The following is a 15,027-nucleotide window of genomic DNA, read 5'->3' on the forward strand; positions in this document are numbered from 1 at the left end:
CACTGAGAGAACAGCAGGCAGTCGAGCTCCAGCTGCTGGGAATGAATTTTAAATTACAGCTCTTCAGAGGGCCTGAAGATCTGTCTCTCTGTAACCCCCCCATCTCCAAAACGAAATGGATCCTTCCATCACATCATCACAGTGTTATGCATTCATACAGGCAGTTTAATACAGACAGCTGTGTGGATACATACTGTCTTTCCATTTTATCCATACAGATGGTGTTTATGTGACCTATACAGTGAATAAGGTGTGTAGATTGGGACACGTCCACAGCGGACTGATGGTTTTTATGTGGACTATGTAATGAATAGAGCTGTCCAAATGAACAATCTTTTTTCTTTACTTAAGAATTCATGAAAGTTTTTCAATGCTTAGTGGTTGGAAGCTTTGCCACTTATTATCTCTATTAATGTCTTGCACCCCTTTTGCTCTGATAAAAAGATGCTTCTGCAAAAGATAGCATCCAGCTGCTTCAGTTTCTCTGCCCTCTGAATATATTTTACATTGATTAACCTATGATTGGTTTCATAGTGTCTAATGGTATTAAATCCCTTAACTGTGCTCTTGCAATTTAGCTAACTGTGTTAACACAGTCTGCTGCCACCAACAGGTGAAAGGAAAAATTGCAACATGTTGGTCTTAGTGCCACCTATCATACAGTTTAAGAGAGAAACCGTGGCCCAGGAGCCAGACTTTAGACAGCCCTGGAATAGGGTGTGTGGTTTGGGATACTGCATATGAATCTCTGCTAAAAGGGGAAACCCATCATTAGCACAGGATGATAAACATTTCCTCATGAGTGAGCTGGCATGTCAGCCGATGCCTCATGTCCTGGTCAGGTGTCTCGCCCACACTAATACCCTCTCCAGCTCAATTTTACAGCTCACTGCCCCACTATTGTGGTCGTGTCCCAAACCATACACCCTTTCCACTATATAGGCCACATAAACGCCATTTGCGGATGTGTCCCAAACCATACGCCCTTTCCAAATATAGGCCACATAAACATCATCAGCCCACTGTGGATGTGTCCCAAACCACACCCTATTCACTATATGGGCCACAAAGACCAGCACGACAAAACAAGCGACCTGCTGTTACCGTGGAAACGCGATGAAATGAGCCCTCCTGAGTAGAACATAACGACTCACTCTCCTCGTCATCATGGACACTCTGACTATGTTTTTTCCACACACTACTCCGTTATGTATTAGATCCACGCCACCTCCACATTTATTCAAATTTATGCAAATGACTCATCGCTGCCCAATAACGACTTATATCTCGTAACAGAAGTGAGTCAGAGGTGTAGCTGGGGTTCAAACCAGGGGCAATTACATGATATGAAGACAATCAGGGCTGAGCCCAGGGCAAAGCACAGTCCTCCAAAGGCATCCTGCACCAGTATTCAGGGGCAGGGAAGAATGTAACAATTTTTTAACACAACTTTATAGCTTTTATTTGCACTTTCTAAAGAAAAGACTGTGCCTGCAAGAGTGATGTAGGGATGAAAGAAAGAAATATTTTAAATAAGACTCTTTCTGTAGTCTGAAAGTGCAAAATCACATGATCAAAAAAGAGAGGAAAAGGAAAAAATAGAAGGAATGGAAGAAAGAACAAAAAAAATGATATAGAAATAACTGCCTCAGAGAAAGAAAAAAAGAAAGGATTAAAGGGAAATCGATGAGGCAGAGGCGAAAGAAAAAGACTTTTTAATTAAGTTTGAAAGTTTAACATCACAAAGAAAGAAATGTGTGAAAGAAAGAAGACAAGACGGTGAAAGAAAGCAAGTATGAAGGAATGCAAAAAAAAAAAACGGAAGAATGAACAAGGACGGTGGAATGAGAGAAATGAAAGAATAGAAAGGAAAAAGTGTGATTAATGATTGCCAGTTGAGTCAAAGCTGCTGATTGGTCGGCTGCTGTAACAACCGTTATGACATCATCAGCAGTCAGTTGGAATTCAATTCAATAATTGTCCAACATTCTGTCAGTCAATCTGAAACTGTTTAAACTGTATAAAGTTGCTAAAAATCAGTGACGCTCACTGAAATTCTCTTTAGAAGCACGCTTGAATGGAGTCTCTGTACGACAGAAGACAAGACGGTGAAAGAAAGCAAGTATGAAGGAACGCAAAAAAAAAAAAAAAATGGAAGAATGAACAAGGACGGTGGAAAGAGAGAAATGAATGAATAGAAAAGAAAAAGTGTGATTAATGATTGCGAGTCGAATCAAAGCTGCTGATTGGTCGGCTGCTCTACCACCCGTTATGACATCAGCAGCAGTCAGGTGGAATTCAATTCAATAATTGTCCAACATTGTCAGTCAATCCGAAACTGTTTAAACTGTATAAAGTTTCTAAAAAAATCAGTGACGCTCACTGAAATTCTCTACAGAAGAACGCTTGAATGGAGTCTCTATATGATAAACATCTCAACACAGAAAAGAGGAGCAAATAAGTAGCTGTGAGGAATCGCAATACAACGCTCATCTTGAAAACAGATTTTATTTCAACTCAGTACTTCATTTAAATGATGCCTTTCATCCAAATGGCAGGTCTCTGGATGTGTCCTCCTTTGTTGTTCTGTTATGATTATGATGATGATTATCATCATGTTAGCCCAGTTACTGACTGTTGCTCCATCTCTACACCTTCGCCTTGGGTTTTAAAGCTCCAGTTCACAGGGTTTATTGTTCCAAGAGGTTTTCAGGTTCAACTTCAGAAAGCTCCTGTAGCTGCTCTTCAATAACTTAGTTTCAGATCGCAAGCAGATCAAACACACTCACCGCCAAGCGAGTCGAAACATTTCTCAACCCTCTCCATGTTTTATCAGATCACTGCATGATCTTCCCCGAAAGCCTGCCGTGTGACCTTTAGAGAATAACAAGATGGTAAAGCAACTCCTCCAACCTGATAGACTCAACAAAGCTACAGAAACACATACCATCAAATAGGAGTGGAAAAAAAGTATACTCTCTGGATTTCTCCAGGAAGCTCACCTTGCACAGGTCAAAGGTCAAACAAATGAAATGCCCAATGCACCCACAAAATCATGAACTCCACCAAGGGCAGGTCTCATTCTTTCCTTCATTCATCTCATAACACTGATCAAGAAATTTCTAAAGAAGAACAGGGATTGTTGCTGTGACAAAAAGCTATTTTGCTAGCTAGGGCATGTTAACATTGTTAACACTAAGTAGTCTCAGCAAACAGACTTAGCCCGTTAGCCACTAAAATATTTTCACTATTTTAATATTATTCAATATTTTCAAGTTAAAACTTTAAAGATTCTACTGTAACTAGCCATGTCCAACAACTGGGAAGTACCCTAGCTTTGAGTAATCAGGTGCTGTACTTTACTGGATCTTATCCCTCTCTGCTGACTTACTAGGTCAACACGTTTACCTTGGTATGTCATATCATCTTCAGCAAAAACTGTCTATTTGTCACATCATCATGTAGCTTTTTTTTTTTTTTTTGTTAAAAAACAAGACCACATTTCAGTAGCAATGTTGTTTTTTTAAGCTAATTATCCACAGGAATAACAGCTAGTCATTCATTATCTTCAAGGCTGTGGCTAATCTCTGTAGTGTCAGCAAATTTAACTATACTGCTACACTGGATACAGGCTAACTAGCAATGAACTGGACAGCATTCATACAGAACCAGGATCAAACCCATGTTACTTGACCACTGGACCACAAAAGACAACGTGAGTTGTCGAGAAAATGGAAACTTGATACAGGATGCTAAGTGGCATAGGGGACACAGGCGTTATAGGCTATACAACTCAAAGTGGCCACAAACTTTTCAAAGTGCACAGCCCATATAAAGGCATAGACCTTACAAGAGATACCAAGTCATCACAGGAGACGCATCTCCTATAGTGAACACAAGCCTCATAAGATTCATAGGGGATACACAAACCTTATAAGGGATACGATCCTGATAAGGAATACAACTCTAATAACCTATACAACCCTTGCATGGAATACAACCATTATAGGGAATACAACCCTTAACAGGGAGTCAACTTTCATAGTGCAAGCAATGCTTATAGGGCAATGAAACCCTTATAGGGAAGACCACTCTTATAGGGGTTACAACCCTTATATAGGATACAACCTTTAAAGGGGAGATAACCCTTATAGGGAATAAAACCCTTAAAGGGGATACAAACCTTACAGAAAATACAAATCTTGTAAGGAAGACAACCGTTACAGGGAATACAACCCTTATAGGGGATACAAAACTTACAGAGGATATAAGCCTTAAAGTGGAGACAACCTTTATAGGGCTTGCAACACTTATATTTGCTACAACCCTTATAGGGAACACAACTTTTATAGGAAAGACGACTTTTACAGGTCATGCGGCACAGTAGAGACAACTCTTATAGGGGATACAATTCTTACAGTGGATGCAATCCTTATTGGAGAGACAACTCTTGTCAAGGATACATGCCATATAGGGGACACAAACCTTATAGGGGATATGACCCTTCAAAGGGGCACAACCCTTACAGGAAACAGCTTATAGGACTGCACCCCCACCACCAGACTCTGCAACAGCTTCTTTCCTGAGGTAGTCAGAATACTCAACACACCGCTGCGTCCCAACACTCACCTGCGTTAATTAAACCCTTAACCCAGCATGCCTCAAGTAACATTACTGCACACCTGTACTTTATAATGCAGCATTAGACACTTTACTATTTATAAGACTCTTTTTGCTGCTGCTTTCAGCAGTATTGCTGCAGTATATCTGCACGTTATGTAGACTTGTGTATTGTACTACTGTGTTACGTGTTGCAACATGGTTCTAGGGAAACAACATTTCGTTTCAAAGAATACAAGGTATATGTAGTGGAAGGACAATAAAACCCACTTGACGTGACTGTTTTTTTTTTTTATGGGACACCACCCTTACATGGGATACAGCCCTTAACCCATCCTTGGATAAAATGGAACTGCAAACTTGCACTGAAAGCTGAAAGTAGTGGCACTAAAATAAAGTATACTTTCACCTCACTTACTTTTTAGGGAACATCTGCTGGGACCAGAAGGTGTAATTTGCTGATGAGGGGGACTTATAACTCTTTTTCTTGCCCCAGTGCGCTTTATGAACTTGCTTAGCCCAGGTGGAGTGAGACGATTAGCATTCAGAACATGTCCATTAAAACCAGATGTAATTTTCCACTGGCTAGCTTGGGTTAGTGTGTCAAAACACTATTTAGGTTAGCGGCATGCAGTTTGAGACACAGCCTTTCCAGATGATTCTCTTAATCTGGACCACAATTTTTACACTTTTTACTAATGTTTTTTCTACATTAATATCTGTTGTTTTTTTATTATATTCGGGGCATTCCTAGAGATTTTCATGTGCCCTACACCTAGGTGAAGTGAGACGATTAGCATTCAGAGCGCATACATTAAAACCGGCTGTAATTTTCCGCTGGCTAGCTCGGCCCAGAGCTAATGAAGCTGAGCGGCAGTTCCTCACGCTGGACTCGAACCAGGACGGCTCTAATTAAACATCCTCTTGGGGACAGAACAGACGAGCAGAACATTTTAGAATGTGGTGCACAGCGAGGAGCAAGATACTGAACACACACACCTTTTATTTAAAAAAAAATACATTTACTGCATTGGCACTTTTTGAACTATGGGGTAGAAGGACTGCGGTTTTCCATACAGCATCAATAAACCATCTATCTGTCTGTCATTCCTTCTATGTCACTGTACATTTATGTCTATCTGTATATTTAAAGTCAGCTCCAGAATTATTGGCACCCTTCATAAGAATTAGTCATTGTAATTTTGAGTTTGATACACATGGTGATACTGTACAGTCTTTTTTTCTTTATAAACAGATTTTCTAATGTAGTGCGCTGTTCTCAGAATTATTGGCACCCCCACTAGTACTATTTTGGTACACCTCTGAGAGAATGAAATGTCTGTGTTTAGGGTCCTGATCTAGAGTTAAACAGTCCTAATCTCCTGGCAGAGGTAAATGGGTTTCAGGCTGGTACTGGAAATAATTATGCCGTCAATCTTCATAAAACCACCCCAAAACATCACTGGTAATTTTTCCCTCAAACATCAATGTTCCAATTTTTTTTTAAAAATGAACTTACCAAAGGCTTGAAGTTCAGGAGGTGTGTTTAGTGGGCTTCTTGCCAGAAGACCTTCTTTTAGTGTAACTGTTCCAAACAGTGTACTGTTATTGACATTGTTTTCTAACAGCTAATTTTAAAACTTGATGATCCCATGGGAAAAGATGAAAACTGTGGTCATTTGGATATTCTTTGCCTTCCTTCTAACTTACTAAAACAAATTTTCTTGTATAGTTATCATGGTGTGCAATTATTTATCTAGTCATTGGGTGCCAATAATTTTGCTAACAAATGTTTCATGAAGAAATGCTATTATTTCCCATGCCTATGCCAATAATCCTGGCACATTTTCTGTTCAGTTCGATTTTTTTCTTGTTCGTTCTAATTGTGTGTACGTGTGTGAACTCTGAACTATGAGCGAGCGGCTCGTTCATCTCGGCCGTCACACAAAGGGCAGCGTGTGAGAGAGACCCACCTTCTGCTGTTCTTAAATAAAGAAATAAACAGACAAAGAGGACACTGCATGTGTATGTGTGTATGTGTGTGTGTGTGTGTCTCACCATGTGTAAGTTTAATGAGCTAGCGTTAGTGCACGGTGGAGGTGGAGATCACAGACAAACAGCTGTTAGCTCGTCAGAGAGAACGCGGGCTAAATTAACCCGCTGTATCACCGGCGCTCGCTCATTTACTGAGGAAATCACACAGCCAAATGACTCACACACCCTCAACATGCTAAACGCTAAATTAGTGTCAAAGAACAAGGGTTAGCATTTTCACGTTTGCATTCTGACAAGTGAAAGACAGTTAGCGTCTGTTAGCGCTCTACCTCATCTCTTAGTGCTCTCCATCTGTTAGAACTGTACCTCATCTGTTAGCTCTCTACCTTATACTCTTCATCTGTAAGCACTCTTGCTCATTTGTTAGCTTCAACTTCATGTTTTAGAACATGTTTTACCTCGTTTGTTGCACTGGACCACATCGGTTAGTGCTCTTCTTCATCTCCTTGCACTCTTCCTCATCTTTCAGCACTGTACCTCATCTTTCAGCACTCTTCCTCATCTGTCAGCACTGTATCTCATCTTTCAGCACTCTTCCTCATCTGTCAGCACTGTATCTCATTGGTTAGTGCTCTTCATCTCCTAGCAGTCTTCCTCATCTTTCAGCACTCTTCATCTGTTAGTTGTCTACTTTGTCTGTTAGCACTCTTCCTCATCTGTTAGCACTGGACCACATTGGTTAGTGCTCTTCATCTCCTAACAGTCTTCCTCATCTGTTAGCCCTCTACCTCATCTGTTAGGTCTGTATCTCATCCTTTAGCACTCTTCCTCATCTGTTCACTCTGTACCTTCTCTTTCATCTTTTAGCTGTCTACTTCGTCTGTTAGCACTGTCTCTCATCTATTAGCACTGTATCTCATCTGTTAGTGCTCTCCATCTCTTAGCACTCTACCTTTTCTCTTAGAACTCCCCCTCAATCGGAAAGAAGCTGACACACTAGGCACATTTTAATGGAAAAGGAACCTCAGCAGGAAGAGCATTTGAGACAGCTTTTCATCACCATGTTTAATGTTTAGTTTGCTGTGCACTTGACAACTGTTTCTGTACCGACACACTAATTTATTTCAGGACGGATGCTGAACTAGTGGTGGCTATTTTCCTTACGCTTACCTTCCATTGGGAATTAATTGAAAAAGAAGAGCAGGCCACTTCAAGAAAGAGGCGTATCTGCCATTTTTATATGCTCGTAAAAAAATATTACCAGACAGAATTACAATTACTGTAGACTTTTGTGAGTAAGTTCGCCAGTTGGCTGACATTCCCTCACCTCTCCACACTGCCACTGGAATTGGAATAAAAGTACTTTTCAAAAATAATGATCGATCGATCAATAATTAAATGCTTGCAATAGTTTATTTATAAATTACATTTAATTATTCATTTTATTAATTTTACATAAATAAGAATTCATTCTTTTTTTTTTTTTTTCCAGAGAATGAAGGCATGGCAACCCATTACTGCTCCCTGAACCAGTTTATTCCCCTGCTACATTTTTTTTTTTCTTAGTACTGAGCAAGACACTTGCCCAGATTTTTGTCTTTTTCGTCTCAATTCGGGAATCACTAGCTGGTTTGATGAGGGTGCTGAACCAATTGCGTCATCATGGTTGGAGTCACACCATTGATGTCCTGCTATATTTATTCCGGCTGGACAGCGGAGCCTCATATCAGGTGGTTTCCATTTGGCATCCCAAAGAGCACTGTCTGGAAAATTCTCCACAGAGTCTCTGAGGAGCTGATACCTGTCCTGAGTTATTTGTGTCAATAGCAGAGGAGGAGCAACAGGCAGATGGCCTTGACTTGCTCAAAACCCAGCTGCAAAACCAGGGGGTTTATAGATGGATCACACATCTGGATTAAAGCCCCAGAAGAAAAGTGGGCACTACAGAAACTTGAAGCTGTTTACATCTATAAAACTCCAAGCTGTATGTGACCACCAGGACAGGTATCTGGATACTTTTCTTGGTTTTCCTGGTTCAGTCCATGACTCCACCTGTTGGCTCTTTTCTTCTAGGAGATGAGGGATATCCCTGACTTGAGAGCTTATTACGCCATACAAGCAGCCAGTGTCATCACTGAACACTTTCGGCATAATAAAGACCCAGTGGTGGTGAATCTGTGCCAACATTTGGCGCTTCATGTACCTCCACACCATATGCCTGGGTGCTGGGGATGAACTTCCAACTGAGGAACATGAAGTTCAGGACAGCTCCGAATAATATGAGCTACTCATTATTCATAATTCAGTGATGTTAAACCCTGATGGTTTTAATGGTTCTGGTTAAAGCTAGTTCTCACCAATATCATTGTAGCTAATGTTATTTTCTTTTTTAAAATCAATTATCAATCTATCCATCTATCTATATCCATCCATCCATCCGTCCATTCATCCATATCTCTTTTCCAGGTGTTTTCATGACTTAACCATTGCGAATATTGGAATGTAATATGCTAAAATTTCCTCATCACCTCTTCAAACAACTCAACCAGGTCCTTTCTGTTTCTCTATTCGCCCGCCTGCCCTCTCTGGTGTGTTCCAGCAGAGGCTACTGCAACAGATGAACCGGATTCACCATGACACATTGATGAAATTAGGACAAGAGGCACAACAGAGTGCTCCTGCACTCACCTTGCCATTTTCAGTCCTGGTAGGTGGAACTCGGTTTCTCCAACACATGGAAAGTGCTGCTACCCTTTTCAGTTCTGCCGAGATGTTTTTTTAGCAAGCAATCATCTACTTGTTGATTTCTTTGATATACTTTGTATATATAATCATGACATATATGATATATATGATATAACTTAAAAATCAGGGGGAAAATGTTAGTTGAATTAAAAAAAAATAAAATAAATAAATAAATAAATAAATACATTTTACTTACATTTACAGACAAAATTTGTCTGACATTTGCCTGTTCCGCCATGTTTGTTAAAAGCTTCAGGACTCCGGTCCAATGTATTACGGGATTCCTTCTTCCAGAAGGATACATGCGATTCTGCCTTCAAATCTGACCGAAATAAGGCACCTCATTGGACAGCTGGCTTCCGATTGGTTAGGAGTACACAGATGCTGCCCAAAAATGCTGCATAACTACCAAGTGATTGGAACACACCGTGTTTGTGCTCTTCTTCATCTCTTACCTTTCACTGTCAATCCATCTACCCATCTGACTGACTATCTGTCTGCCTATCCGCCTCTCTGTCTGACTGTCCGTTTGTTTCTCTATCTCTCTATCTGTCCAACTGACTGATTCTCTGTCCTACCTCACTGCATCTGTTTGTCTGTATATGTGAATGTCTATCTGTATCTGTCTGTTTCTGACTGTCTCTCTGACCATATCTGTCTATCTGATTATATTTGTCCGAATGTCTGTCTGACAATCAGTCGAGATGTCAGTGTCTGTCTGACTTTCTATCTGACTATGTGTCTCTCTGTCTATCTGTCTGTCTGTAATATGGAAAGTTAGCCAATAAAAAAAAAAAAAAAAAAGAAGAGAGACAGATAGTCAGACAGAGAGAGAGACAGGTCCAAAGGGTCATACCCAGGACATTAGAAACAAACAGGCATCTGCAGTCTCATCGATTCACAGAAAGAACACACACACACACAGCTGCTGTGTCCTAATCCAGAGGCGCAGTGCTCGTTCATCTTTGCACTCTGGAGGATGAGCAGGGTGCAGCAACGCATTAACCCTAATAAACGAGGGAAAAGACTGGAAAACCTACATAGAAACCCTAAATACACACACGCACTACTGAATCTAAAATAAACCCACACACACACTCCTGAGAACTCTACCCTGCCTACAGGATGAGTTTCCATTAAAAATTTCCCTCTAAACATGTGTTCTATCTTTCAACATCAGAGTCATGGGCTGTGTCCCAAATTGCATACAGTCATTCTGTGGTGTGGGCAAAAACTGTACACAGTCACAAATTAATACAGACTACACTCTATAGGATGTTGTGTGGTAGAACTGTGATTTGGAACACCACCACAATGAAGCACTGGCCATAGTGACACCAGAGTGGTCAAATAGTGGCCTATTTTGATGCACTATTGCAGTTTGAGATGCAGCCATGCAAAGACAGAAACACACTTGCTATAATATACTGGGCAAGCAGTAATTATTCCTTGTCCCCTTGTGCCCTTGCGCCCTTGTCAGATACTGTGCCCTTGTTCCCTTGCTCCTTCATCCTTGATCCCTTTTCCCTTATCCCCTTAAATATCTGCTCTTTTATTTCCTTTGCTTCCTTGAAATCCCCTTGCTCTGTTTTTTCCATCCTCCCTTGTCCCCTTGTCTTGCTGCTCCTTATCACCTTGCTCCCTTGATCCATAATCACTTTACCTTTTAGCCCTTTAATTTCCTTCTCTCCCTTGTCCCATACTCTCCTAACTTCATCATTCCTTCATTCCCTCCTTTTTTCTGCTGCATTTTCTGTTTGCACTCTTTTGCTTTTCCATCTCCTTATACCCTCATCCCCTAGACCTTCCCCTCGTTGCTCCTTTATCCCTATATCCCCTTGCTATGATAACTAGGATCTTCACCTTGTAGCTTCTACATCCCCTTGTCACCTTTCCACCATTTAGACACAGATGGTGAGACATAGACAGAAACAGTCTGACAGACATAGAGACAGACTGAAAGACAAATATAGACAGAGACAGACCACCAGTTAGACATAGCGACAGACAGACAATGAGACAGACAGAAACACAGACATAGATAAATAGACAGATAAGCAGACAGATACATAGACAGACAGCTGGATAGACAGACAGACAATTATATAGAAAGAGAGACATTTTTTTGTTAATGCTATTTTGCACATTACAGATAGACAGAAAGAGAAAGGGGGAGAGAGACAGAGACAGAGATAGACGGAGACAAACCAACAGAGTGACAGACAGACAAACACAGACAGACAATTATACAGAATAGCAGACAAGTGTTAGTTATTTTGCACATATATAGGCAGATAGACAGACACAGACAGACATTCACTCTATTTTGGATATCATACATCTTCACAATTATTAATTACTTTATCATAGATATAATCCTCCTTTCCTAATAACACTGATACCAACATATAAAGTATTTATTATTTTTAAAGTGTGAAAGTAGCTATTTAAATATATAAACGAATAATTATGACCATTATTTCAACAGTGTGACATCATCTGCAGTGATGCATACACGGAGCTTGTTATGTCTCTGTCTCCTCACGCTGATGATAATGTAGTGAAAGCTGAAATGAGACGAGCACTAAGGTGAAAAGCTTTAGAAAGCAACGTGTGAATAACCACAGCGCCTCCATCAGGCCGAGCTGAGGAACTGCACCCTGACTGTATTAGAGCACTGCCGATCAGGAACACTGGGACACTCCAGGGTTTTCCCTTCGCAAACATAATCCTGATTTATTATTAATAAAAAGAGCAAAACACAACTCCAGATCAATGTTTACATCCAGGTTAAACGGCCAGAAATCCCTTTAAACACATTAATCTCCCCTCAGAGCTTCACAGGTAGCAGAGTTCAGCCGTGTGTGTGTGTGTGTGCGTGCACCACTCACACACTACAGACTCCATATATAGGAAAGTGGGCGTGTCACTGAGTCCATGTATGGATGTTTTTAAATTAGAAATAAACTAATATAAAAATTTCCTTTACAGATCTCTGCGAGTCTTGTGTGTTTACTCATCTCAGCAGATGTAAGCTAGTTTTATATCTTTGTACATTTCAGCTTTCTCCTAGTTTTGTAAATTTGTACATTTCAGCTCTATGCTAGTCTTGTATTTCTGTACATTTGAGCTCTATGCTAGTTTGGTAACTTTGTATATTTCAGCTCTATGCTAGTTTTCTCTCTGTACATTCCAGCTCTATGCTAGTTACATAACTTTGTACGTTTCAGCTCTATGCTAGTTTTGTCTCTGGACATTTGATCTTTTTGCTAGTTTGGTTTCCTAGGCTAATTTGATTGCCAGCCCAGAAGATAACAGTAACTGAGCTATGACTAGATAATTCCTAGCTCATTTAATCTGTTCCTAAATCAGCTTTCAAATCACTTCACCTTTAAAATCTATTGATTGTACATTATATGAACTAACTCTAGCCAGTTAGCTAACATGCACTAACCTTTCAGCGTATTACCTTTATTGCTAACAGTATCTAGATGAGCACATTTTTATTTATAGATTTTTAAAGCATAAATAATTTTTAATCTACAATGATAAGGCTAAACAACTGCCTATTGATTAACATAAGCTATCCTGACAGAACTGATTAGAGAATTTGCAGGTATTTTCTCATTTAATTATTCATAGTTTTTACTGATAATGTTAGCTAACTGGCTAACGTGAACTAACTTGACAGAATTTTTAAACATTTATTAATATGTTTTGCCATTCTTAATATTTACTGATAACACTAACTGGCTAATATGTGCATTTTCAAATCATATTTATAAAAGTACCCAATATTAATGTGACAAGCTAACATGAACTACACAGACCTTAAGTTCAAGGATTGCTTTAGCCAAAATCTATAAATGTTTGTAAATTACTGCTAACACTAACCAGCGGGCTAACATTGCATAACCAGAAAGGAGAGGATATGTTTATAAATTTTAAAGTCATGTTCATAATAATCACAGCTAAAAGCAACTAGCTAGCTAAACTGAGGTAATGTAACAGGATTTCTGAGAGGATTTTAAAGTCATATTTACAAGTTTCAAAGTATTGTCCTTAATAATCACTGCTAAAAGCAGCTAGCTAGTTGAAACAAGGTAACCTGACAGGAGTTCTGAGAGGATTTTAAAGTTATATTTACAGGTTTCAAAGCATTGTCCTTATTAATTACTGCTAAGAACAGCTAGCTAGTTGAACTGAGGTAATGTGACAGGATTTCTGAGAGGATTTTAAAGTTGTCTTTACAGGTTTCCATGCATTGTCCATAATAATCACTGCTAAAAGCAGCTAGCGAGCTGAACTGAGGTAAACAGACAGGAGTTCTGAGAGGATTTTAAAGTTATATTTACAGGTTTCAAAGTATTGTCCATAATAATCACTGCTAAGAACAGCTAGTTAGCTAGCTAAACTGAGGTAATGTGACAGGATTTCTGATTATTTTTAAGTCATATGGGTGTTGAGGACAATAGTCAGCAGTACATCTCGGACTTAATTTAATCTGAATTAAAACTGCACACAGCTCTGAATGTGCCAGGACACATTTCATCCACTAACAGTTTTTAGAAAAAAAATGGTCAATTATGGAGAGCTAGATGTTGAAAAAGAGCAGCACAGAGAGGCTAAATGTATTTAGCAGCTTTTAGGAGCGAGAGGGGGACAGTGAAGTGGCCATTAAAATCCTAAAATGAGTATAAAATCATAATGCTTTTAAAGCTGCACAACAGTAGATATTAGAGCTGGAAGAAGCATCAGAATGGCAAGAGAATGAGGAAGCATCAGGACAAGAAGATGAATAACTAGCAAGGTAATGAAATGAGGGAGGGAGGAAGGGGTTAGAAGATAAGAGAGAAAGGAGAAGAAATGAACAAGAAAGTGAGAGAGTGGGAAGAAAAAGGGGCAGGAAAAGCAGCAGTAGTGGAAGCAAGGGGAGAAGTTATGACAAGGTGATGGAGCAAGGAGAGAAGCACATGAGGGGGAAAGGGGAGAAGGGCGCAAAGGAAATGAGGGGAAGGAGAACAAGGAAGAAGGAAAGAGAATAATGGGATGACGAAATGAGGACATGAGGGAGCGAGAGAACAAGGGAATAATGTTTTTTCCAAAAGTCATTTTTCTTTCAGTCTTTTCATTTGTCTGTCTGTCTGTGTGTGTGTGTGTGTGTGTGTGTGTGTGTGTGTGTGTGTGTGTGAGAGAGAGAGAGAGAAAGAGAGAACTGTTACTCAACTCTGCACAAATTAAAACAGCAAATTTACAGAACTCTATAAATAAAACATTATACAGTTTGTGTGTGCGCGTATATACATACATATATATACACACATACATATATATATATATATATATATATATATGTCCAAAATGCAACAAATGCCTACTTAGGCTGTATTCTAAGGAAGGAAGGAAGCAAGTCGAATGTTTTCTGCCTTCCGAGATGCTATACCTGGATGGTTTGTAAAGATTTACATATTCTTCACTGTCCCGTGTATCCCATAATTCTGTGCGGCAACTCCGGGGGGGGTTGCTCAGAATGTCTCCGCGGATGAGGTTGTCATAACTGTCCAAGTAAAAAGAGACCTGAGAAATTTTGCCAATTTTCTATAGATCTAACATGGAAGAGGCGGGGTTTCTCGAACATGGACAGGAATGGAGGCGGAGTCAGAGTAA

General features: G+C 39.7%; 1 protein-coding gene across 1 annotated transcript in view; it reads right to left on the reverse strand.

The window, feature by feature from the left end:
* Positions 1–15,027, reverse strand: part of gpc5a (glypican 5a) — an 88,810-nt gene that overhangs the window by 53,992 nt on the left and 19,791 nt on the right. The window lies entirely within an intron of this gene.

The sequence above is a fragment of the Pangasianodon hypophthalmus genome, chromosome 26, assembly GCF_027358585.1.
Source record: "Pangasianodon hypophthalmus isolate fPanHyp1 chromosome 26, fPanHyp1.pri, whole genome shotgun sequence".
NCBI lineage: Eukaryota > Metazoa > Chordata > Actinopteri > Siluriformes > Pangasiidae > Pangasianodon > Pangasianodon hypophthalmus.